We start from the raw sequence: 26,640 nt of genomic DNA on the forward strand, positions 1-26,640 counted from the left end.
TAAAGGGCCTGTTTCCACACAGTAGGGATTCTATGATTCTCTCTGTTATGAAGTATTTTAATTAATCATTGTTGTTCCATATTCAACAAGTATTTTATAAAGAAATTTGGAAAGATTAGAATCTCTGCATTGGGGAAAAAATTGAACACATGAATAGTTTTTAAAAAATTGAAAAGAACCCACAATTCTTAATAGAATTTGTGCTCAAAATGTCTGACCAAGACAAAGCAACAATCAATAACTGATAGAATGTTAAACCAAACGCAAGAATACAAGTCAGAGGAAGTAATGCTAAAATTACACAGTACTCTGGTCAAATGGCACCTTGAGTCTTCAGTTCTGGTCATAGATTCAAGAGGTGACATTGGAGAATGGGAAGTTCTTCATGCAAAGAATAATCAAATAAGATGAGCTCCCACAGCAACGGATATGAGAAGCATTTGAACCAATTGGATATTTCAGTTCTGTGACTTTAACTTCAGGGTCAGTCTATCTCGATGAACTGGGATGTATCAAATGGCTTCCATCATCTTTAATTATGTTATGATCCTATGAAAGTCAACTTACAGCTAACCAAAATATCCACCTTGTTCAGTAACAGTGAAATCCAGTGACTACATTGCAGCTAAATGCCTTATTAATGAATTTTCTAATTCTTACGTTTCCACAATGACATCATCGAAAGAACACAATTTAATTTTCTCCTTTATCCCAATTATCTCTAACTCACCATCATCAATTCTTTAATCCTCTAATATCTCTAAATTACCAGTTTGTTTGTCTGCCAATTGTAGTGAAAAAGCATTCTCCATTCTCCATCCTGCTCCCTGCCAATTGACTGAGGTTGAGCCAGACAGTTCACAATTGTACTGTCTTTTCTCTATTTTTGTGATGGTAGGAAGGTGTAACTAGAAAGACCAATATTTGTTGCTCATCCCTAATTGCTTTTGGCCTGGTAGGCCATTTCAATGGACATTTAAGAGTTGACTGCATTACTATGGGTCCAGCGTCACATATAGGCCAGACTGAGTAAGAACAGCAGATGTCCTTCACTGAAGCACAATACCAGTCCAGTTGTGTTTTTGTGACAATTGATGGAAGTTTCATGGTACCATTCCTGAGCCAAACTTATGTTCCAAATTTATTATTTGTTGAATTTGAATTCCATTAGAAGACTGTCCCCCAGAGTATTAATGTAGGTCTCTGGATTATTACTGCCAATATTACCAGTATGCTACTGCTTTCCAGTTTTATTTGTTACCAAGATCAGCTTGAGACCATATATCTGCACCATCTCTATTACTGACTATTTTCAACTTGTTCATAACATCTGACTTTGCCCTTGCCTCAGCTCACTGCTGTGGACACCTTCATCCATATGGTTGTTACATCTGAACTTTTCAAATACACTGGCCAGCCTCCCACATTCTACATCCTGTATATTTTATGTCACACAAAACTGCCCATATTCTTACTCGCACCAAGTTCCATTTATCCACCTATGTGCTCACTAATTTACCTTGGTTCCTAGTTAAGCAATGCATTGATTTTAAAATTACCATTTTTTTTCAAATATCTTCATGGCCTCTCCCCTCTCTATCTCTGTAGTCTCCTCCAGTGCTCGACTATCTGTTTTGAACTTGCAGATTGCTTTCCTGGTTGATGTGTGCCATCTGTCTCGGTCAGAGCCTCCTGCTCCCACACCTTTTGGTACTCGCTCGAACAGAAAGATGCCCTTTTTTTTAATCTGGTCAATTTTTCAGCATTTTGAAAAGCAGACTATAGCTCATATATATCACTGTTGAATTGCTATTGTGCTGAGTTATTGTGGATTTATGATATTTTTTCAAAAATTGTACAATCGTAACTCTACTGAGTGTTGTCTCAAGTGGCTGAGAAAGTTGCAAATAAAGTGAGCCCAAACATTTGGATACAGCAGTCTGTGCTACATACATTATTTTCCAAGGCACTGGAGTACTGTTCTGAAGCTGATGTATGTATTGAATTTTCACAGAACTTTGTGTTAAGCTTCTTTTTCAGCTCATTACCTTTCCTTTGTATTCATGTTGCACTCCTTCATAATATGGACATTGGCTGACAAAATTGGCATAATTAAATGCCCTCTGTATGGTGAGTTTGATAGCAAGGGGTATTTAATTAGGCAGAGGTGTGAGATATGGCAACCCGCTTCTTTCCTATCTTGGTTTGAGGAGGGCTGTCATTGTCAGGCACTCATTAAATTCTCACATTGTTTGGGCATATTTTTATGTCATTTAAATAAAATATTTTAAATCTAAATAATGCAGCTCAGTAACCAATGTGGCTTTAATCATTGCTCAGAAGACAGAAACATGTCAACAACAATAACAACTTTCATTTTCTTGACAAAAGTCCCAAAATAGTTCATCAAGGTATTGTTTCATGAAAAAAACTGAAAAGGAATAATTGGGAGGGGAAGCAGATGAGCCAAATGTCATCTTCATCTACAATTAGGATGAGATTTGTGGAAGTTCAGACTCGTCTGCCAGACATCATATTCATCTCATTCAATAATAATGTACCTTCAATAGACTAGATTTTGCTGTCAAAATAATGGTGAGGTGCTTTCAACAACTTGCCATGCAAAATATTTTAAAATTTAATTGCAAGGCAAAACTTAACAAATGCCAGATGCTGTTATCTATCCTGCTTATTAATTGTAATTATTAACAATAATTTTGCACTTTAATTCTGCTTTATAGCATGTATATAAAATGCCTGATCAGAGTGGATATAAACAGAAGAGCATACCAGGTTAAAGAGGGACATATACCAGTATCTGGTCCCAAAGTCAAAAAAAAATTGTCATCATAGAAATTGTTTTTTTATAGAGAGAGCAACGAGGTGAATAAAAAAAAGTGCAGAACACCACCTAAACTGAAAAGAGAAGTGAAAATATAATTGAATGACATTATTCTTTGGAGACAAAGACTGACATTGCTCATTTTTAGGCAAAAATTTCCTAAAATATACTATACGATATTAAAAAAATTAAATAAATAACTTTCTTGTGAAAACAGGAAGACTCAGTTATCATGTAACTTTTGGTTCCTCAGAGTATTCATATTCAAATGATATTTTGCCTTGATACAATTTTATTAAAATTTCAAAGCTAAAATTTCTTATTGCTGCAGAATGTCAGTGGCAATTACGTTATTTGTCTAAGTGGAACATGTCATTATCTATAATGTCACGTCAAAAAAAGACAATGTTTTCCTTCCTACTTAAGGAACATTGTGATTTCGTTTAACTGTGATACAATTGTTACTTTGCATATGCTGCAATAGCTGGTTATCTCTGAAACAATGGATGGAATTCAATGCCCCACGGAAGCATGCAGGGAGATGAGGGCGCCCTAAAATAGGGTGAAAATCTCAAGATGGAGAGCCTATCGTCTTCTCCAATCCCCCCGGTTATGGCTGGGGCTAGAAGCTTATCGTGCCTGGAAGCAGATTTAATGCCCTTAAGTGGTGGGTGGTGGGTGATGGAGGGAGCATGTGAAAGAAGAGAACACACCATTTGATAAGCTTTCAGGTGTTGCCAGGCAGCTGGGATCAGTCCTGCTCAAATATTTGGTGCTCAATGGAAGATCTCGCTGGTGATGAGATCCAGTCCCTACAGGACTTCAAACTGACTCCCCTTTTCTCATACCTATGGCTGTGCTGGTAATGAAGATCTGCTGGCCTCTGACTAGCAGGAAGCAAAAGTGGAAAACTCCCCCTGTAGTGTTCTGCAAACTAACTTTGATCAGGTAGATACTTGATGTCTTAAAACAAATTGCATGACGGTGCCTGGGAATGGCCCTGACAGAGTTGCTACCAAATCTCCAGCCTTTCACCGTGATCATTAAACCTAGCTTGGTAACTGAATTTAGAATATGGTAAATATTCTTCTTTCATATGCAAGAACCTCAACGTGCAACTCAATTTTACAATCGTGAATCATTACAATATACCTCCCTTAAGCAATTTTTCTTTGGACCACACAACCAGTCTATAGACCGTCTCATTTACTGTTCTCTGTGATCTGAGCAATTTAAACAGTTTTCCAGAAAGTGATAAGAAAAAAACCACCTGATGTTGCCCAGGCTGGTATAATTTGTCAAGGGTTGTGCTGAACTACAGGAACATAGTACAGTCTTCTTAATTTGCTACATATGTTCCTCTTCAAAAATAAGTCTCTGTACTATTACGTAATTTTATACATTAGAAAGTAACGTAATTGTTGGCACCAGACACATTTTTGCTGTTGACTTCATTTGTTTTGGATTGTTGGTTTATACCAGCGAAGGGTCAATTCTGCCATGCCTGTCGAGCTGTCTCTGGAAGGTCTGAGGTGGCAATGGGAAGGAGATGCTGTCACATTCCCAAGCCCACGTTTTAGCCAATTTGGTTTCAGGCACAGGATGGCCCCAAATAAGTGAGGGTCTAATTGAAATAACAAACATATATCTTGATTCAGTCATGGAGACATGCAGACCATTTTGATCACAGGCAAAGCTGTATCACAGTGTGGGGCTTGCCAGCAGAATTTCAGTGACGTCAAGCAGCTTGACCACAGGAGGTTTAGTTGAGGTGGTGTTTGAAAATCTTTTTAAAGGTATCTTCTGCTTGTTCTACCCACATTAAGAGACCTTCGGCCATTCTCCAGGCTGAGATTGCTTCCTCCCCATAACTGAACTCCCTGTTTTCCCCTTTTAAACCTGTCTTACATTGCCAGGCTGCAAAAGCATATATTAATGAGGTCAGACATAATATTTCCTGCCTCCACAATCAGGTGATATTAGGTAGGGGCAGGGTGGATGTCCTTCTCCCCTTAAATCATCCCCTCCCCTCAGGTTACAATACCTGCACCAAGTTAACATCATGGGGTGGATGTTTGCAGAATCAGGAACACTTAGCGGACCTTTAAAAATGTGGAATACAGATGCAGAAGATTTTCCTCACTTTCCAACATATCTAGTTGTTGCTGGTAGATGAAAGAGGGTGGGCATGATTCACTTCTTCTTAAATTCTGCTTGAAGGCAAGTCTGATCTACAACATTGTGGTCTCCACCATGGCTAGGGCAAAGAGAAGATTGTGAATCCTCCGCAGCAAGAATGGAGATCGAACCCTATACTTCTGGCACAAATGTGATCCAACAGCAATCATTCAGCTAAACTCCAAAGGAGTCTGAATTACTATAGAAGCATACTGTTTTACATGAATGTTGTAGTCTGCATGTTTGGGTAGTGCTGGTAGAGGCTCTAATTTTGTTCCATCAAATGGCGAACCAGAAATCTCTCCCACTCTTACTGCTTGACATTGGCATATGTTTGAAGGGCTTACAAGGTGATGCTCAACCTGTTTAGTCATATATTGGCCATGCGCTTGAGTGGAACTTGAAACTGGCATTTCTTGCTCACAAGTTTCTGATATTTAGGTGGGAAATCTGAATTCAGCAGGATTATTTGAACTCATTGCTGATTAGAAACAAAAGTAGTGTCTGGTCATCCAGTTTCAATAGAGTTTTGTGTTAACAATTCCCCAAGGGTTAGCATTGTCATTGTGAATGTATGGCTGAATTTCAAAAGTTAATTATCTCAACATGAGATTGAAATTCACAGTTTGACACTATTGAAAGATTATCCTGTCATTAATGCGTTTATTGAACAGATATTACTTTCTCTTTATTAGAGACTAACCACTTGAAGAAATTTAAAAGTTTAAATGGATTTTATGAATCCATTGGTGATTTGTTTCTTTAAAATAAAGTTATTCATTTTCTTCAGGGCCTAATCTATGTTCCTGTCTAACCACCTCACTTCCTTTCACTTTAGAGATATACCCGATAATGAGTGAGCCAGTGAAACTGGAATGTTTCGTATAGATTGTTACTTCCCCAGAACATCTGCCCACTGGTTCCACCATCACCTCTTTCTGGAAGTTCTGCCCCTTTGATCTGCAAAACAAAATCTCCTGCAAGTGAAAGACCTGTGTAAAAGCTATTGAATTTTGGTCCCATATGTTTTATCTTGCTTTCTAGTCAAAGATGTCCTGTTTAACATAAATTGATTTCTTTTTTATCAACAGGGACAGATGCAAGAATCTGTGAACTGAATGAAGTGAGGAGCGAGAAGAAGGTCTGATATTGAGAAAACGGAAGTGAGTTAAGGTCAAAAGTACAGGACTTAAAGGTGAGGAGAGAAGAGAAACAGCAAAGATGGGGAGGAAAAAGATTCAAATCACGCGGATTGTGGATGAACGAAACAGACAGGTGAGGCACAACTACAGATGACAATTCTTAATAGTCATTAGAGTGAGTCTGTGTGAAGCCTGTTACAATTTGGGTTCTTTGTATGTTGCTTTGACTTTGCAGAACAACTAAATTTTTATTCATCATTAACAATTAGCAATGATATTGCAAACAACTTTCCATGCCCAAAGTACATTGAAGTGTTGGTTTTAACTTTATATTTTCAATTACCTAAAGCGTATATTGATATTTATCATTGCTGGCACAAGAAATGTAATAGTTTGCCACTGAACTGGTGACGGGAATTGATACTGTTCAAAATAGTGCCTTATCTCAGTTTCTGAGATGTGCATCCCAAGTATATATCTTGAATATTTTTGTATGCACTAAACAAAATAAATATTTTTTGATTGCATAATGAATTTACTTAAGCAATAACTTTTATTCTAAGTAAGGATATTGCCGGTAATATTTTATGCCAATGCAAATGAAAGTCTTCAGAACATATTAAAAATCGTAAAGCTGTTCAATTTTCTGGCATCCTTCGATTAGATTCCATTGGAAAAAGTTAGATTATATTAGTTTTAACATGCTGTAATTGCTTTTGTGGATATCAGAGTAAATCAGAAGGAGTAGACAATCAAACTACTCTCCAACCAGTCTTTTATGTTTATTAAAATCCCTTTTTTCCATTTATATTTTGATTTACTTGATCTCTCTGATGCTATAATTTTTATCTCTGTATCCTTAAGAACATTGTTTTGAAAGAAACCAATCAAAGCACAAATTTCATTTCCATGTGCTCAGCGATTCACACTGTTGGATTAATAAAGCAGCACTTTTTTTATTGGGATTGAACAGCTCTGCAGGAAAAATTGTGTTTAAAGATCAAACCAACCTAGTATTTACGATGGATACATTCTATGTTTTTCCCTGTAGGCTGGTTATTGCTTGAAGCCAAGTCAGAAAGCAATAATGCTGCCATTATCTAGCTACCTCCTTGCTTTCTTTAAATAGTTTACAGTTTGAAGCTGAAATGGCAGTCTTTAATGCTTGTTTATAAATCATTAGTTCTTTCCCAGCCAATTCTGTGCAAGAATTTCAAGCTCAAAGGTATATCTGCTAAAAGGTTATACTGAGAAGAATTGGTAATTATTTAGATACTTTTCACATGTCCCTGTCAATGTAATAGCCATTAGGTATCCACATGCAAATTGCACATAAAAATGGTATTTTGGAATACGGGAGCTGTAGTTTATCTAAATATCACAATGATTTAGCATTTGATGGAATTCTTTTTTTTGGTACTAAATTCTAGAGAAAATGCAAACACAAAGAGCAAATTCATATTTTAAGATAACAGTCAAACAACTTTGGAAGTTCTTACCTTTATTGATGGTGTTGTCTCAATTTCATCTCATTCAAATAACATTGAACTGTTCATTATTTAGGTTTGTAAGGTGTGGGAGTTATACCTGCCACACACAAACAATCCTGTCCTTCAGAACTAAAAGGTTTAAAAACAAAATCAATTGAAGGAATGGGTAACTTATAGAGTTGGCACAGTGTCCACAACTTGACTTCAAATCCAACCTAATCTACTGAGGGGAAACTCTTGTCAGTCTACCTGTTACAAAGATCATCTGTAAAAATGTATTTGGTCAACCTCAGTTCATGGAATTACACCATTATGCATATTTTCATTTCTTTGTGAACTATTCATATGATCTCATTGTCCTCAATTCTGTATTAATTGGCAATCTGTCTCAACAAGTCACATGGATAATTCATGCAGAAATTCATCTTAGCATCATGATCTATTGCGGGGATATTATGAACGAAGATCATTAGGTGAGGGTAAGAAGGCTTTATTTCAAAATAGTTTGCACTGTGCATCAATTCATGTGCCTGATTGTGGGTAGTGGGCCATTATTGATCAACCCCATTCCTTTTATCGGCAGTCCCAAAAAAATCCCACAAAAATTGATGTTTTCATCTTTGTATGATGCGAACTTGACAATTTTCAGCCATGATTTCAGCAACATTTTATGCAGCATGAGCAAAGCCTGGATTTTCTTTTTCTACTGTGCCATTTTTAATAATTTGGCCTCTCTGAATGTGATTGTTTAGAAATTCTTAAAAATGCTGCAGTTCTAATAGAGACAGTAACGATTTACTCTGAAGTTTCCACACCAAGTCTGCTAAATCAGTTTCTTGGGAATCCTGAATAAATTTATGTGTTTCCAAAAACAGCCGCTGGTTGGATGCAGAGAGTCTAACACAGCCCAGGAATGATCTAAAAATAAAAGCTAACTCTAGCTAAGTTTCCATTTTTATCTATTCTCGATGTTCTTCTTGTTGTCTTCTAACTGTTGCACTCCAGGCTTGCAGCTGCACTCTGGTTGTCATCCCCTTGGCTCTCATTTGCAATAAACAGAATTATTAGAGAATGGGAATGCATTTTTTTTCCTATATTCTTTCAAGGGATCTGGATATTACCAGCAAAACCCACATTTTTTTGTCTACAGAATTTTCTTTGAACTGGATAGCTTCTGAAGAGAGAGAAAATCAGAATTACAGACCATTTAGCCTAACAACAGTACTGGGGAAAATGTTAGAATGTATTGTAAAAGAAGTGATAACAGAACATTTGGAAAGTTTTAATAAGATTGGAGAAAGCCAGCATGGGTTTATGAAAGGCAAATCATGTTGAACAAATCTACTAGTGTTTTTAGAGCATGTAAGTAGTAGAATAAATAAGGGAGAACCAGTCAATATGATGTATTTGGATTTTCAGAAGGCCTTTGATAAGGTCCCTCAAAGAGGTTAGTGGACAAAATTATAGTACATGGAATAGTGAAGAACATAGTGGCATTGGTTGACTGACACAAAACTCAGACTGGAAATAAATGGGTCATTTTCTAAGTTGCAGGCAATGATTACCAGTATCCCACAAGGATCAGTACTTAAGCCCCAGCTATTCATGATATATATCATAGGCATGGAAATGGGAACCAAATGCAACATTTCCATTTTTGCTGACAGCACATAACTGAGTGTGGTTATGAGGAGGATGGCAAGGAGGCTGTAAGATGATCTAGACAAGCTGAGTGAGTGGCCAAACACACAGCAAATGCATTATAACATGGCTAAATGTGAAATTATACACTTCAACATAAAAAAAAAGAAAGGAAGAGTATTATTTAAATGGTGAAATATGGGGAAGTGTGGATGTACAAAGGATGTCCTTGCACAATGAAATCTGGCATTGAACTAGGCACCAGAAAAGACAATGGCAGAAACAGCCCTGTCGACCTTGCAAAGTCCTCCTCACTAACATCTGGGGGTTAGTGCCCAAATTGGGAGAGCTGTCTCACAGACTAGTTATCAACAGCCTGGCATAGACATACTCAGAGAATCATACTTTACAGACAATGTCCCAGACACCACCATCACCATCCCTGGATACGTCCTGTCCCACTGGCAGGGCAGACCCAGCAGAGGTGGTAGCACAGTGGTATACAGTCAGGATAGTGTCGCTCTAGGAGTCCTCGACATTGTCTCTGGACCTCATGAAGTCTCATGGCTTCATGTTAAACATGGGCAAGGAAACCTCCTGCTGATTACTACATACTGTCCTCCCTCAGCTGATGAATCGGTATTCCTCCATGTTGAACAACACTTGGAGGAAGCACTGAGGATGGCAAGGGCACAAAATGTACTCTGGGTGGGGGATTTCAATGTCCACCACCAAGAGTAACTCAGTAGCAGTGTGTAATCTACAAGATGCACTGCAGAAATTCACAAAAGATCCTCAGACAGCACCTTCCAAACCCACAATCACTTCCACCTGGAAGGACAAGGGCAACAGACATATGGGAACACAACCACCTTCAAGTTCCCCTCCAAGCTACCCACCATCCTGACTTGGAAATATATTGCCGTTCCTTCACTGTCACTGGGTCAAAATCCTGGAATTCCTTCCCTAATGGCATTGTGGGTCAACCTGCAGCTGGTGACTGCAACGGTTCAAGAAGGCAGCTCACCACCACCTTTTCAAGGGCAACTAGGATTGGACAAGAAGTGCTGGCCAGCCAGCGACCCCCACATCCCACAAATGAATAAAAAAAAATAAAAGTAGACGGGTAGGTTCAATAAGCAATTAGAAAGACAATTGGTATATTGGCCTACATTGCAAGAGGATTTGAGTGCAAAAGTAGGGATGTCTTACTGTAGTTATATGAGGCCTTGGTGAGACTGCATTAGGAGGAGTGCATACAGCTTTGGTCTCCTAACCTGAGATGAATATACTTGCCATAGAGGGAGTGCAGTGAAAATTCACCAGGGATGACCGGACTGCCCTATTGAGAAGAAAGTGGCTTGACTAGCTGTGTTCCTTAGTGTTGAGAAGGATGAAAGGATTTTTGATTGAAATGTATAAAATATAAGTAGGGCTAGACAGACCAAATGCAGGGAGCATGGTTTCTAGAACCAGATGATACAATCTTACAATATGGCGTACACTATTATGCCTCAGATGAGGAAACATTTCTTCACTCAAAGAGTTGCAAAGCCGTGGAATTCTGTACCACAGAATGTTCCGGAGGTCAAATGGCTGAACGTATTCAAGAATTAGATTGATACATTTTCATATTTTTAATGATATCAAGGGGTACAGCAGGAATAGGCATTGAGATAGGGGATCAGCTATGATTCTGTTGAATGTCAGAGCAGGCTTGCAAATGACCTCCTCCTGCTTTTAGTTTATGGTTTAAAGGCTAATGGTATAGCACTGAACACAAGTGTTTCTTATTTTAACCTATTTGAAGAGTTAGGGACTATTAATATTAAAATTAGTCGATCTGCTAAGATCTGACCTGCTTTGCTTGCTGTAACTGGAGATGAATGCACACTGTTTCCAAATTTCCCCAGGATGTAAAAGAAGTATGTCAGCATACATGAGATCCAGGAGGAATGAAAGATCAGTTTGGATCCTGAAACACCTGTTCATCATCCAGAAGAAAAGCCAGAAGAAAAATCTGTGGGGCGTGAGATGACAGCTCCACTTCCACCTGCTCCACACGCAGCTCGATAATTTGCTTGAGCTGAAAATGGCATGAGAGTTTTCCTCTTAGAACTTATGCAGCTCTGCCACAATCCACACCACAATCTAGAAAGTGTGAATTACTCCAGTTCAAAATCATTGTAGAGACAAAATTGGGACCAATGCGGATATACAGGACATACAAAAAGGGCTGATTGATCATTGTAACAAAAATCATTTCTCAGCTAGGAGAGTTGAGAAATCTGTCAATCTTTGATTCTATGTGCTATAGTCAGAATTAATGTGCACAAGAAAGAATTTTGGAATATTGAATAATGTTGAAAGAGTGGCAAATGGTGAGGTTAGTTTGTTTCACCTGCAACAGGACTTAGGCTAGCAGAATGGGAAAGTTAGGGGAAGTTGGAATTGAATACAGTTTAGCGGAAGAAACAGGGAGAGACACTATAAACTTAATGGCACTATTTAAAGAGTTTGCAGGAACAGAAGAATGTGATGAGCCAAATGGCTGCCTCCATTGTTGTAAATGACTCTTATTCTATTAGAATTTAGTTGAAGAATAATAAAGTGGTAGAACATAATGAGAGTAAATGTTTAATTAATTAGAGCATAAAATACAGGAATAAGGATGTTTTGTTGGACTTGTATATGGCTTTGATTAGACCTCAGCTAATGTGTACAGTCTAGGTGCCACATTTTGGGAAAGGTGTGAATGCAGTGGAGGAGATGTAGAAGACCTTTGCAACAATGGTTCCAGGGACATGAAGCTTCATTTATGGGTATAGATTTGAAAAGTTCAGACTGCTTTTCTTGGAGAGGAGAAGGCTGACAGCAGGTTAGATAGAATTTTTCAAAATCACGAGTCTAGACAAAATAGGGAGGGCACAGTTTTAAAGTGATTTGCAAAAGAAGCAAATGTGAAGTGAGAAAGCAAGTGGACCAGACAGCAAATAGTCTGGGTTTAGAATGTACTGCCTGGAAGTGTTGTGGAGCTTCAGCTGAGGCATTCAAGAGGGCATTAAGTGATTATTTAAACAAAGAGAACTTGCAGAGTTATGGGTTAAAGAGCATGAGTTTGGCTCGAAACTAAAATGCTCAGCCAGTGCAGACACAATGGGCTGAACGGCCTTCTCCTGCACTGTGATAATTCTGTGATTCTGATTAAATATTTTGCCAGAAGCTTGGAAAATAAATTTGAAAAAAAAAAATTGTATACACGATAAGTGAATGCTGAATAGGACATAACGTATTCTTTAAAATGATTACAAGACAGTGTTTTGAGAGTGGCTGACGGGAACAAGAAGAGTAAAACACAGGGGTTGAGTTCTCCAGGCAATACCACTAGATTGTTTCATATGGATGTCCAAGAGGATAGACCTGAAAACAGTTGGAATTTGAATATGCTGATTTCCTACCTTAGCTAAGAATTTCTGCTAGGCATTGTAAGCAGTGGAGGAGGAATGATCTCTTTATGCCAGAATTCAAACCATCAATAAACCAAGCGCAATGGGAGAGGCTGTTTTTCTCTGTAAAATCAAGCATAGTGGCCTCTAGAGATTGGAAGTGGTCCCCATCATTTTATGACTAGCTGTCTTGCACAGAGGTGGTAAAAGTTAAAGTCTGGCAAGCCACATACCAGCAATCGATGTTAGAGGCTAGAATTCTAGCAGCAAGGGGCACAGAAGCAACTTTGATCGTGGAGGCACGAGAACTGACTTGTTCTTGAATTGTGACAATTCTGTGCCTTTCTCAGACTCTGTAAACTCTGGAGGGCCCAACACTGGAGGGCACCAGCAAGTGCAATCCAGGCATTTTTCAGAGGATTATAATCCACACAGCTTCAGGGCCAAGTATGTTTATAACATTCATCTCAGCCATGAGATTCCATCCTTGAAGTCACTTCTTCATTTATACCAGACAATGTTTCCACCTTTTTTGTCAGGATGCTGTGCTATTTTTGTCAGTGTTACTGCAAACTACAAGTATGTTCCATGAACTTGATGCTAGATGCTGTTCATGCAAGGCTCAACATCCACAGTTCTTCTAGTGCAATTACACTATCACCCTGGCAGGTGTTCATTGGAAATGTCAGAAACTGGGATGTAATCCAGATATATCCTACCTTTACTCTTCCAATATGGAGCCTTCTAGCTGCGTGGCACAACATGTCCAGTAATTGAGATAACAACATGTAGAGCTGGATGAACACAACAGGCCAAGCAGCATCAGAGGAGCAGGAAAGCTGACGTTTTGGGTCTAGACCCTTCTTCAGAAATCTAGACCCAAAATGTCAGCTTTCCTGCTCCTCTGATGCTGCTTGGCCTGCTGTGTTCATCCAGCTCTACACCTTGTTATCTCAGATTCTCCAGCATCGGCAGTTCCTACTATCTCATGTCCAGTAACTGGTTGAGGTCAGCTGTACCACGTACTGATTAGTGAATTTGGGATATCACCTGTGAGTTTACCACCTGACCCTTCAAAGAGTTATGTATGTCACATTATATTTTTAAAGTACCACATTTCTAAGGGAGCAATACCTAATTTTTCTGGCACAGCATGCTGCTGTTTACTCTGTCTGCAGCAGGCTGGCATCCTAATTGCTCATCTACTGGCATGGGCACCCACCAAGCTTGGGAACTTCCCTTGGACTTTGTTGTGACTATGGACTCCAATGGATACAATGTGGCACATATGCCAGGAAGTGTGCTCACTCCCAGTAATCTAATAATCATAGATTATTCAATGATTTTGGTATAATTATTATAGGTTAAGTGTGTATACTTTGCTATTGAATATGGAAAATATCAGCATTCCAAAAATGGTTTCTGAAAATAGAATTTTGCTGAAAATGCAGATATTTTTCTTAATAAATTAACCGTAGCAATATCAATTTTGTGATGAATATGGGATATGCTCATAACTCCTATAAATAAAAATAAAAGTTCCAATTATAGTGCACGCATACAAAGTAAACTATGAATCTCGACATCTCCAAACATTTGTGCACCTTGATTGAATCTTACCATTCTGGCTATTGGAACATATAATTAAAAAATTTTACAAGTCATTGGTTTCTCTTGACCATTATGAGTTTTTATTTTAACTATTCAGTGTTTCTTGTTTCATATTTATGTGTGCACTGTGCCCCGTCCATGTTTTTAAATGATGTAATTTGGCCATGAGTCAATGCATTCCTAATCAATATGTTTCTAATTTCCTGCTGTGTTTTGTAAAGTCATTTGACCATACAGTTAGGTTCTGTTTGTTTCTTTATCTAGAATGAGAAAACAAATCCGCAGTTTCACTCCCAAGCCTTCATCTGATTATGTCCCTACGCATCAACCCATGCTTTTAATCCACTTGAGAGAGCCAAAAGACTTAGCTAATAACCAATTCAGGAGTCCATTGACAAAATGCTTTTTCTACTCTTTAATTTATGGATGATTATGGCAACATCTTCCCTCTCCCAGCCAAGGAATCACACATACGTGAATTATTTTCCTCAAGAAGCTGCTCTTACCTTCTTTATGTTGTGATAATATTGATGTTCAAATTTCCATCCGATATCTTCTTAAAGAACCATAGATTCTTCACCAGATTGTCTAGAATTCTGTTCCAGAGATTGCTTAACTGTCCAGTCAGATATCCAGATATCCAAATTCCAAATATCCACACTCTGATCAAGTTTCCTAAGTTTCTGAGAATGCCTCTTAATTTCTCTCGACGAAATCACTTCAAGCAACCTACTAGTCTGATCTTGTGCCTTAAATAATCCTAAACACCTGGACTAGCTCCTGTCTAAGTCTAGACTATTATATGAGTATAAATCAAAAGAACCCAAAATTCCTGCGAATCTGTTGCACATGTGTAGTGATAATATAGTGGAATGGCCACCTTTGGTAGCCAAAGGTAAGAGACTTCATCCCAGATTCTAGAAATGAGATCGCCTTCATAGTAATGTTGAGCTACCAGTGTCTTCAGGCCTGCATCAGTGACACCTTATGGAGCTGGCAGGAGTGTCAAAGTAGCATTGTGTGTTACTCCTACTTTGATTAGTTTTTGAGCTCTCAGTTGTGAAGTGGATCTCTTGGAAAGGTTAATTGAGTTTCTGTAGCCATGATTACTTTCCCTTGTGAAGGTTTGGAGCATTAAAGTGTCATTCATGGCTCAACAGGTGTACTTTCACCTCTGAATCAGAAGGCACCAGTCTCATTCGAGAAATTTGAGCACATAAGCTTGACTGACACTTTAATGCAGTGCCTTCAGAGTGCTGCACTGTCAGAGATACCATCCTTTAGATAAGGTTTGATTTGGTTTGGATGAAGAAGAGTAAGATCAATAAGGGAAAATGAGGTTGCTTAATAGGTACTCTGTACCCTTTCATCACGATGCACACATTTGTATCTGGGTCCACAGTTTTCTTTCTAATCTTAATTACTGCTCATGACAAACTCTGTAGAAATAAAAGTTGTAACTAGTGACAAATGTTTGGAGGTCAAGAGAGTGTCTGCTATTATACTGTGTCAATTTTGGAGGAACGGATATGAACAGCAATGTCAAGCCTGCAAAAAATTTGTAGTGTGGTTTCCTTTGTAGTAATTCTCTTTCCTTTCCTCTGTAACTATGGGCTGATTCTTGAAGGGATCTAAGTGACGTGGGTTGTGGCACAATGCATGGTAGACTCAGATTAGAAGTCTGGCAAGGCCCATCTCATTGTCAGGAAAAAGTAATGCCATCTTTTATGCTTTTCACAAGCACCAGGGTGAGTTTCTCCCTGGGAGTGGTGAGTTGCCAGCTTAAGGGGATTATTTATTGTTGAACACTTTGTGTTCATGGTTCAGTTTACCTTTACTATTATTCAGCTTTCTATCTGAACAAACTCACCAGACAAGCTAACAGGGAGAAAACTCAAAATGGAGATGGTACATGATGAAATTAGCTCCCTTGCCCAAGTCACTTCCATGTTGGACGCTGGGTGCCAACATCTCAGCGCAAAATCCACGGGCACCAGCCACATACAAAGCATGTCCACAGATATTTGCATCCAAAATTCTCTGGCTTCTGCAAACATGCCTGCACTCAGGGGAGTGCACCCAGCTCACAGATTGGACCAGGCTGCATCTCTGGGCTCTTCTCTTACTGTTATAGCATACATTCACTCTCAGCCCACCTAGATGCTCACAGCATGCCTTGCCTTGATGTTTTGTACTTTGCCCCCTCAGCCAGAGATAGGAGGCTCATTTTTCTGCTGTTTTGGCTTCATTGTTTACTGCAGATACCAAGGTAGGAAGCTTGTCATGGTTATCAGAGGCCTCAGTGAACACAAGGGGGACAGCCTTCACTCAGGGGTCCCAGCACAGCAAGTGAATGGCAGCCTCCAATAAGCAGCACATGGCTAGGACATCATCCGTCAGCCACTCAGGACGGTCAGAATCAGGATGCTCTTCATGTAAGAGGTGAGAAGCTTGATGTTGGGTAGCCACCATCCATCTTGAATCTTTATGCCCTATTAGTGTCTAGAATGAGAGAGAGGGTGAGTTATTAAGGTAAATGAAAGTGGGTGGCGCAGTGGTTACTTTCGGTGCAGGTGGGAAGGTGTCCCGTGCAAGTGTGTAGGCAATACAAGGGCATGCAGGAATGGAGGTGTCAAGGGTCAGGCTAGTTGACAGCAAGTAAAGGAAGATGTTGCATGCAATAGTGAGAGTAGTAGGGCATAAGCTTGATGGGAGGTGCATACATTAGCAGATATAGAGTCAATGTAAGGTATCAGAGAAAAAAACTGTGGCACTTAAGCTGATGGAGCAAGATCTCCAGGTTCCTCCCTACACAGTGGGAAGCCAGTCTTTTTTGTCAATGCTATGTCTGGGACAAATGTCAGGAGCCATGTAGGGCAGCTCCAGATTGACAGTTTTTTGTGTGGATGCACAACGAGTTTTTAAAGATGGCACACTGGTGAATTCCGAGATATCCACTGACTGGTGAGTTGCGCTTAGAGCGGCATGTGGTAAGATGGGACCGGAGATGTGAGAGATGCCATAAAGGAGGAATAGATAATTAATGAGGTGAGTTTGGTAAGATATAGTGAGAAAACTTGCTAGGCCTCATGCAAAAGGTCCTCCAAAAAGCATGACGCAACTCAGAATTCGCCAAAGAAAACACAGGTTTCAGCACAATAACTTTCTAGTTTTCATCATTAATCAATTACGATTACTTGATGGGTTTTTATGTTCCTCTCCTATACTACTACTGCTAATTCTTTCAGTAGAATAAATGACAGTTAGAATTCAATGATGGAAACAATGAGATGGAAAAAAATCAAACATAACTTTTGAAAACCCAAATAATGGGGAAGAACAGAGTGATGTTTAGATTGAGTTCATGGGACATTAAAAACAACAGCTCAAGTTGATGAGCATTTAAAAGAAAATTGAATACTAAGTTTTATACCAAGTACAGAATATAAAAGCTGAGAAAAAATGGTGGTTCACCCTAAATCTTAAGCAAAATACCAAAATACTCTGAACAGTATTGGTCATCACAAGTTCAGAGAGCAAGTTTCCTGAAATGAAAAAAAAAACAGAAAATACCACAAAGATGTGAAAGAAATTAACTATTTTTGTTAGAACAGAACAAATTACTGGTTGCTTTGATACTGGTATTTTAAATTTTAAGGAAATACAAAAGAACAGAAAGAAGTAAATTGTTTCCAATTAAAAAGGGAATGATTGTAAGGTTGTGGAATCTTCTACCAGGCTTAGTGATTGAAACAGAGACAGTCACATTTAGGAATATATTATGTAGTTGAACAAAAGGTGACTAAGCCGATAAGGTAGCATGATATTTTTCAAAAAAAGCCAAACAACTGCGCATTCTGGAAATCAGAATTAAAAATAGAAATTGCTGGACAAACACAAGGCCTGGCAACATCTGTGGAGAGAAAGCAGAGTTAACATTTCAGGTCCAATGATTCTTCTTCAGAACTGTATATATGTAATAACTGCATTTACTCTAATGATGTATCAAAATAAAACTAGAGTTGTAAAAGGATTTTACTTTTATGGTGCAGCCAACTGTGAGAGATATCAAATGACAAAAGCAACTGAATTGCACCCCTTGGAGAAGGGAAAGCCATTCACCATGTAGGATCAAGGACATCAGATCGTCTCGCTCATGTCCAGGAAAACGGGCAAAAGTCAGGATGGTGTGTCATCTGCATTGATTGAAAACATTTGGAAAAGATGATGGGATATTTTATGGGGACCATTATGGTGTTTGCGAATCATTGAATTTGTTTTATGTATGATCTGGAAAATCACAGATCTACGTCTTCTAATTTTTTTACTTTTGCCATCTTCCAAAGTTGGTGGGGGATGTGAGTGAAGGATAAAATTATTTGTACAGCAGCAAGTTTTGATGAAACCCAGTGCCACATCACCTTCCTTCCTCCCAAGCGGGTATTCAAAGTGCTTCTGGCTGAGCCCATTCCTGATACCAAGGTGTTATTTCAACATCACTGTAATTACAGAAATACAGTGGAGTCAAAGATCTTTGTTTCCAAAAGCTGAACCAGTGAACAACCCAAAAATTATTGGATGTGCCTGGCAAACATTACAACCACAACATTCATTATGGAAACTTGGGAACTCCGGGGAACTAAAATGATCATTGTGGTCTTTCTGGCCTTTCCTGGAGTTCAAAACATATCATGCTGCGCTCTATTTCTCATATCCCCCTTCCTTTCCTGCTTAAACAAAATGTACATTTTCCTGCATGGTTTGTTTCCTCCATTCATTGTTCGTGTACAATACTTAATAAAATTGCATAATCTTAAAAATTGCTTTAATTTATCTGTACTCCTTGTAATGTTTAAAATAATGAATATGAGCTCTCCTTGATTTTCTTAACTCACTTCTTGTGATAAATCGTTATATTTGCACTGGAAATTACTGTATCTGGTTATGTTTCTCTGCTGTTGTATGGAAATATTAGATCATTTGAAGTTAATAGGTTGATACTTCAATTAAAACGGTAGATGAGGAATGTTATGAAAGACATTAAACATTTGTATAATAATATCAGAAATAGCAATTTCTTTGCTTTTGCATTTGGTATAGGGATTCCCCATCTCCATCTACCGGTGAACATTTGCTCTGCATGAATGACGGCAACAGTGGGCACTAGTTTGTTTATACTCTGACAGAAAAATTCAGTTGTGTACAGCGACAATAAATATTACTCTCCTTTTTTACCAGAAGGCTTATGTGCTATATATATATATTATAACACATGCAACACAACTAATCCTGACATTGTTAAAACATTGTCCTTGTAGTTCATATGTCCCAAAAGTGTAATTTCATTTAATGTGGTTTGGACTTTATAAATACATTGCACCAATATGTCAATGACATCATGTACAGATCACGCTTAACCATTAGCATTTTAGTCTGAAATAAACCCTGTTATAGCACTTGGCCTTTTTCACAAGGAGGAACAAGGAAAACATGTCTTCAATACCTAATGCAAAATAATAGCAATGCAACAGATTATAGATACGTATATAATTCCCTATTGGTTTGCTCCCATGCGTAAATGAATAGTAGTAAGATTCAATTCAAGATTCTGAAAAATTCTTCACAGATCTCTTCAACTGTTCAATTTTCTAAATTTGCATAAACACAACCAGCAAATGCAACACCATTTTATGGCTGACAAAGAAGAACACAAGCCTTATTGCATGTTTGACACCTCTTTTATTCCTTTGGCTGTGTTTGTGATAATTATAAAATAATTACCTTTTATGAACACATCCTGTGTTTTGTTTCTTCTTTCATCAAATTGCATCTCTCCAGTATATCCCACGAAACCCTATGAAATCTGAAGATTATCTGACTTGAGAAAGGATACTATTAATTCATTTCTGGACATTGTTGGCAGTGGAGAAAAGCACTGCAAAAGGAAGTCAGAAGCACAAAGAAACAAAAAGAAAGATCTAAGACATAACTTGCAGCTAACATGGCTAAGCAAATACTAAACACAATGTTGTGGATGCTGGACATCTGAAATAAAAACATAAAATGCTGGAAATACTCAGCAGGTTTGGGAGTATTTGGTTATCTCTTCATTGATACTTGCAACCTGAAAATTTCCAGCATTTTTTCTTTTTTTTACTAACTGCTAAACTAATGTTAGACTTTGAGGTTTTATCTTCAGAACTGATTTCCTTCATATATTCTATCAAAGATATTGCCTGGCTGTCTTCTACACAACTGTTAGAGTTTTTTGCACTTTGTCTAAAAGATAAATAAAAAACAAGATTATAATGTGTGTTTTGTATTAGAAGTTGTATTTATTGATTACATTAAGTTTAAGTCACTTGAACAATCCTGGTTACATTATAAGAGTGCTGACCAGGGCTGTTAGTTACTAGAAAGAATAAGATATTGCTTAATTTGCTTTGTTCAGAAGCAACATCCATTCATTCCTAGGATAACAACAATTCACATTTATCTGACCTTTCCAGTGTAAAGAAAATTCTCAAAGTGTTTCATAGAGAATATCGGAACACTTTTTTTATTATCTATTCATGGGAATATGGGTGACACTGGTTTGGCCAGCATTTATTGCCCATCCTTAGTTGCTTTTGAGAATGTGGCGATGAGCTGCTTTCTTAAATGGCTGCAGTCCATTTACTATATGTTGACCCACAATGCCATTAGTGAGGGATTTCCAGGATTTTGGCCAACAAGACTTAAAGAACAGTATTGTATTTCCAAGTCTGGATAATAAGTGGCTTGGAAGGGATCTTGCAGGTGGTGGTATTCCTGTGTATCTGCTGCCTTTAGTAGTGGTTATGGGTTTGGAAGGTGCTGTCTCAGAAGCTTTCGGTGAATTTTTGCAGTGTATCTTGTAGATGGTACACACTGCTGCTACTAATCTTCGGCGGTGAAGGGAATGGAAGTTTGTGCATGCAGCACTAATCAAGTAGGCTGCTTTGTCCTGAATGGAGACAAGCTTCTTGAGTGTTGTTGGAGTTACACTCACCCAGGCAAGTGGGGTATATTCTATCACATTTCTGACTTGTGCCTTGTCGATAGTGGACAGGTACTGGGGGCTTCCTTTTCAGGAGTTCAGTTAGTCACTGCAGGATTTCTAGCCTTTGGCCTATTGTTGTGGCAACAGTACATTGCTAGTCCACTTCAGTTTCTGGTCAATGGTAACCCCCAGGATGTTGATAGTGGGGGATTCAGTGTGGTGATAATGCCATTAAATATCAAGGGATGATGGTTAGTTTTTCTTTTCTTGGACATAGCCATTGCTTGGCACCTGTGTGGTTTAACTTTCCCTTCCATGTTGCATTTGGACATGAACAGCTTCAGTATCTGAGGAATCACAAATGGTGCTCAGCATTGTTCAAACATCAGTGAACTTCCCCAAGTCTGACTTTATGATGGAGGGAAGGCTATTGATGAAGCAGCTGAAAATGATTGAAATGTCTTGGATCTGAGATGACTAGCCTTCAACAATCAGAGAGAGATTCACGATTGAAGTGCTGGAAGGAAATTCCTGTGGATTGGAAGCCATTCACAGTTTTAGCTTTAATAAGGCCAGGGAAGGAATTTTGGGAGGTCAGTATTTTAATGGAAATTGTGCAAATAACTATAAAAGGTTTCATAGAGAAAATGGGCTCAAAGAAGGTGTGAAATTAAATGCAAGAGAAATGAGAGAGAACACATGGTCAGAACTAGAGAAGGGATGAAATCGTTGGGGAGATAAGGCAATACAGAATGGAGAAACAGCAGAAGGGACTGAAAGATGGTTGTTGCTCCCTCAGTGCCAAATACATCTTTGAACTAACTGCACCTGGAATTGAGAGTAATAGGTTCAGGATTCTAATGAGACAGTTGGTAGCAGAGTCTGCATTTAAATTGGAGAATTCAGAGGGTTCCAATGGAATTAAGTAAATAGTTACTCAGAAAACCTTAGACAGTTAAATAAGTAGTCCAACTCCCACGTAACTATTCTATTGGCTGCATACACCCCTCCACACCATGAACTGACACCCCTGGAACCCAACCTGCTCTGGACCCAACATCTGCCCCTTTCCTACCTGAGACCTGACCCCTTTTCCCCCACTCTAGGCTTGCTGCCCCTTTCCCTTGCCTACCCTTTTCCCCATTCCAGATTCAAGCTGTCTTCTGGGAATGGTGTCAGGTGTTAGGAAATAAGATGCCAAGTGGATAGGAGATAGTGTGCTTGGTGATTAGTATACAAGCTGAGTAGGGTGCCAGAAGTAGGAAGCCAGATGAATAGGGTGCCAGGTAAGCAGAGTGTCAGCTGGGTAGGGAGTAGTGTGTCAGGTGGAAAGATGCTGTTGGAAGGGAATGCAGTGACAATTTGGTAGGATGGCAGGTGCAAGGTGGCAAGGTAAGTGTTTAAGGAAGGTCAGGGAAGGTGGGAGAAATCATGGCGGGTGGGTGTCGAGTCTGGGGTTTCATGTCTGGTGGAGGGGTTCAGCTCATATCCAGTAGACTAGGAGTGTGCAGTGGATTGGGTTGGCTCTGTGGAATGGGGGATTTTGGTCAAGACAGAATGGAATGGGACTGGTGGCATGTGGTGATGTTGGTTCTGGCAAATGGGCATGTTGGGTTGGGCTTAGCTGGTGAGAGGTCAGATCAGATCAAGTCTGGTCCAGTCCTGTTGTGTGGGGCTGGTGGGATTGGGCACTAGGTTGGAATGGTGTTTGTAGTGTCAGGGTCTAGGGGAGTATAAACTGTCTAGGCGAGGTATAGTTGAGGGTGTGTGAGAAACATGTGCATGATTTTAACAGTTAATATGTATTTAATAGCATTAAATTTTCCTGAGCAACTATCTCGCTTAATTCCATCAGAAACATTTGAAGTCTCTGATTTTGAATGGAGACTATGAGAGGGTTCCAGACATAGAGGAATTGACCAGTGTAAAATTAAAAAGAGGTTCATGTGGAGCATAAATAATGGCATTGTTGAAAGGGCTCAATGACCTGATTCTCTACAGCATGTACGGTAAATGTTGTGTAAAGACTAGATCCATTATTTAGCAATCATGAGCAGCAAGACCGAACTACAAGTACTGAGAGTGAGCTTGGAGGTAGTTGAATATAGGACGACAAGCAATGAAAGCTATGGCTTGCGGTCAGAATTGAAGCCTAAGGCATCTAATTGTGAGAAAGAGCAGGACAATAGAGCATCCCTCCTGTGTGTGGCTTCATTGGCAGAATCATAGATATGATGATGATGGGCTGAAATCAATGGAAAAGCTGCAATGTATGAGACCAGATCATCTGAGTATAGCAAGAATTGATGAAAAATAGTATGATCTTGTTTTATGGAGGGAAAAGGGGACTGGGCAAGTCAATTAGTTTGGTAAGCTAAAACTGTCCAAAGGATATTGAGAAGACTGCCCTTTCTGAAAAATAATATCTGCACAAGAAGAACAAAGCTAAAAGTTTTGAGCTAAAACTTATCAGATGAATTTTTAATCAGTTTTGGGTAATTTAATGGATGTCAAGATTAACATTCAAATTATTTATGTTCTTCCAGGTTCATTATTAGTTAACTTGTACTTTTATTGCATATGTTTGCTTATTTCAGGAAACAACTGAACAACCCAAAGAAATCAAGAAATAATTATTTGAACACTTTGATTTTGTTCTGAGGCAATTGTTGATTCCTGATTGGTGGCTGAGACATTTGACTGGTTTATTTTGCATTGTTATTGGCTTGATTAGTAGATTTTCAACCCTGTCTGCTTTTGAACAAATTTAGAAAGGTCTGCTAATAGGTATTATTTTTGAGTCAATTAAGTAAATGTTAAGGACATGTGACATTTTTGATGGACAAGTTCCCTGCATATAAAGGGGTACAAGGTATGTAAAATCCTTCATCCTCACACCCCACTGAATGTCTGTCCCAAAACCTTGAATCTGTGTCCATTCAACTTTATCCTGTCAGCAATTAGACGTGACTTTTGTTTGTCTGCTTTATGTAAGCCTGTAGCCATCTTGTATACCTTGTAACCTCTCCCCTCAATCTCCCTTACTCCAAAAAGAACAAGCCAAGCTTCTCCAACCTAATTCTGCAGGTAAAATCCTGATTCCATGGAACCATACTGTTCAATCTCCTCTGTACCCTCACAAAGACCATCACAACCCTCCCAAAGTGTGATGGCTAGAACTAAATGTATTACTCCAGTTTTGGCCTAATTGCCTCCACCGCATAGTTAGTTTTAAACCAGTTTTTGATAACTTCCATACTTTTATATCCACTGTATTTATGAACTGCAAGATCCCACAGAATGTATTAACTTGTCTCTCTATATGTCTTGAAACCTTCAAGGATCTGTGCACATAAGTTTCCCATCCCTGTACATCTGTACACATTTAAGCTGTGCCATTTAGTCTATATTGCTTCTCCCTTCTATTTCTGCTGAAGTGCATCACCCCTCCATTTTCAACATTAAATTCCACATGCTACTCATCCATCCATTTTGCTAACCTATCTACACCCAGCTGCAATCCACTGGTATCATTCTCACTCTCAGCCATACCTTCAAGTTTGACTCATGATAAATTTTAACATTCTACTTTCTTTTACAATAGCCAAGTCCTACATCCCAACACTGACTATTGGAGAACAGAATTGTCTCCTATCCTTAAACCTGAAAAGCAACAATTCACAATGACTCACTGTTCTCCTTCCTTAGACCAACTATATGATAACACTGACTCTCCTATTCCAAAAGTCTCAGATTTGTTAACCAGTCTTTTATGCAGTAATTTTACAAAGATTTTCTGTAAATCCTTTAAAGACCATTATTTTCAACTCATCAACCTTCTTTGCTACTTCATCAGCAAACACAATTAGGTTAGTCAACGATGATCTACATTTACAGGTGCCTTCAGCCTATCATTATTAACTCCACTACCTCCAAGTACCTATTGATTTTCTTTTCTCCCTAATTATTCTTTCTAAATCTTTTCCATCAGAAATGCTGAAGTGAATAACCTGCAGTTATTAGGAATATCCTTACAACTTTTCTTGAATAAAGGAGTCAAATTTGCCACTCTTTAATCCCCCATATCCAGGATGGATTAGAAGATTATGGTAAACCCTTTCATTATTTCCATTTCCACTTCTTTTAGTAACTGAGGATGCAAGCCACCCAGACCTGGTGATTTACTGAATCAAAAATATAACCAGCCTTTCCAGTATATTCTATCAGATCCCACCCAGTTCATTACTTCCTCCAGCTTCTCTTCTACCAGTCTTTGTCAGCTTCTTCTTTTAAATAAACACTGATAACAAATTACAAAAGGCTCTATTCTACCTCTTAATACTCATTTACTATTTACATTCACTAATTTTTAAGTTATCTACCATTCGACTCTCAGTTCTTTGCTGTGCTTATTTTCCTGTTTATTTCCTTATCTTTCACCCCAATTGGAATACATCTAGACTGTATCTGCAATTTTTAAATGTCGTAATTTTTAAACATTTATGTGTACACATATAGTCAATTAAAGTCAATTTTGTAAAAATCATCCCCTGGTCCATTACAGTTATTTCAGCTGACTTCTGTTTCCATTTTGCCTTGGCTAGATCCCCTCCCACCCCTCCTCCAATATCGCATGGGTTTTTTTTTTAAGATTGTCCCTTTTGTTCATTAATAATCTAACCTTTATAATATGATGACCGTATTTATTCAAGTGACCAGTCACATTGTCCATTTCATCCATCTTTCCTCTGTACTAAATCCATCAGTGCTTTTTATTTGAAGCAAGACCATGCTGGTCAAGGGAGTTCTCCTGAATATATTCATCCCTTTGCCTACTCTTTACTCTGACAGCATCCCAATCAATATTTGAGTAATTGAAAGTCCTCAATATCTCGACTCTATAGTTCCAGCTCTGGTATTTCCCCACAGATTTGTTTCTCATCTCTTGTAAACATATGAACATAAGAAGAAGGAACAAAAGTAACCTCTTGCCCCTTTGATCCTCCTCTGCCTTTCAATAAGATCATGGCTGATCTGCTTTTAACCTCAACTCTACATTCCTACATATCTCCAATATTCATTCATTCCCTTGATAGTCAAGAATCTATCTACCTCGGCCTTAAAAGTTTTAAAGATTCTGTGTTCTCTGATTTTTGAGGAAGGGAAATTTCAAAGGCTCAGAATCCTTTAAGAGAAAAAAAAGTTTCCTCATCTGTCTCAAGTGGACAACACCCTAGTTTTAAGCTATGACCCCTAGTTTAAGATTGTC

The 26,640-nt window shown here is 38.6% G+C and overlaps 1 long non-coding RNA gene across 2 annotated transcripts in view; it reads left to right on the forward strand.

Annotated features, from left to right (window-relative positions):
• The window catches only part of LOC109918368, a 56,348-nt gene extending 36,760 nt beyond the window's left edge, over positions 1-19,588 (forward strand). Inside the window, exons 3-5 of one of the 2 annotated variants that reach the window (XR_007261273.1) lie at positions 6,112-6,295; positions 16,612-16,792; positions 18,403-19,279. This is a non-coding gene — a long non-coding RNA (uncharacterized LOC109918368). Of the gene's footprint in view, positions 1-6,111; positions 6,296-16,611; positions 16,793-18,402 lie in introns of both variants that reach the window. The other variant, XR_007261272.1, reaches the window with a different exon arrangement.
• Positions 19,589-26,640: the final 7,052 nt, after the last annotated feature.

Source organism: Rhincodon typus, chromosome 3, assembly GCF_021869965.1.
Source record: "Rhincodon typus isolate 14 chromosome 3, sRhiTyp1.1, whole genome shotgun sequence".
Lineage (NCBI taxonomy): Eukaryota > Metazoa > Chordata > Chondrichthyes > Orectolobiformes > Rhincodontidae > Rhincodon > Rhincodon typus.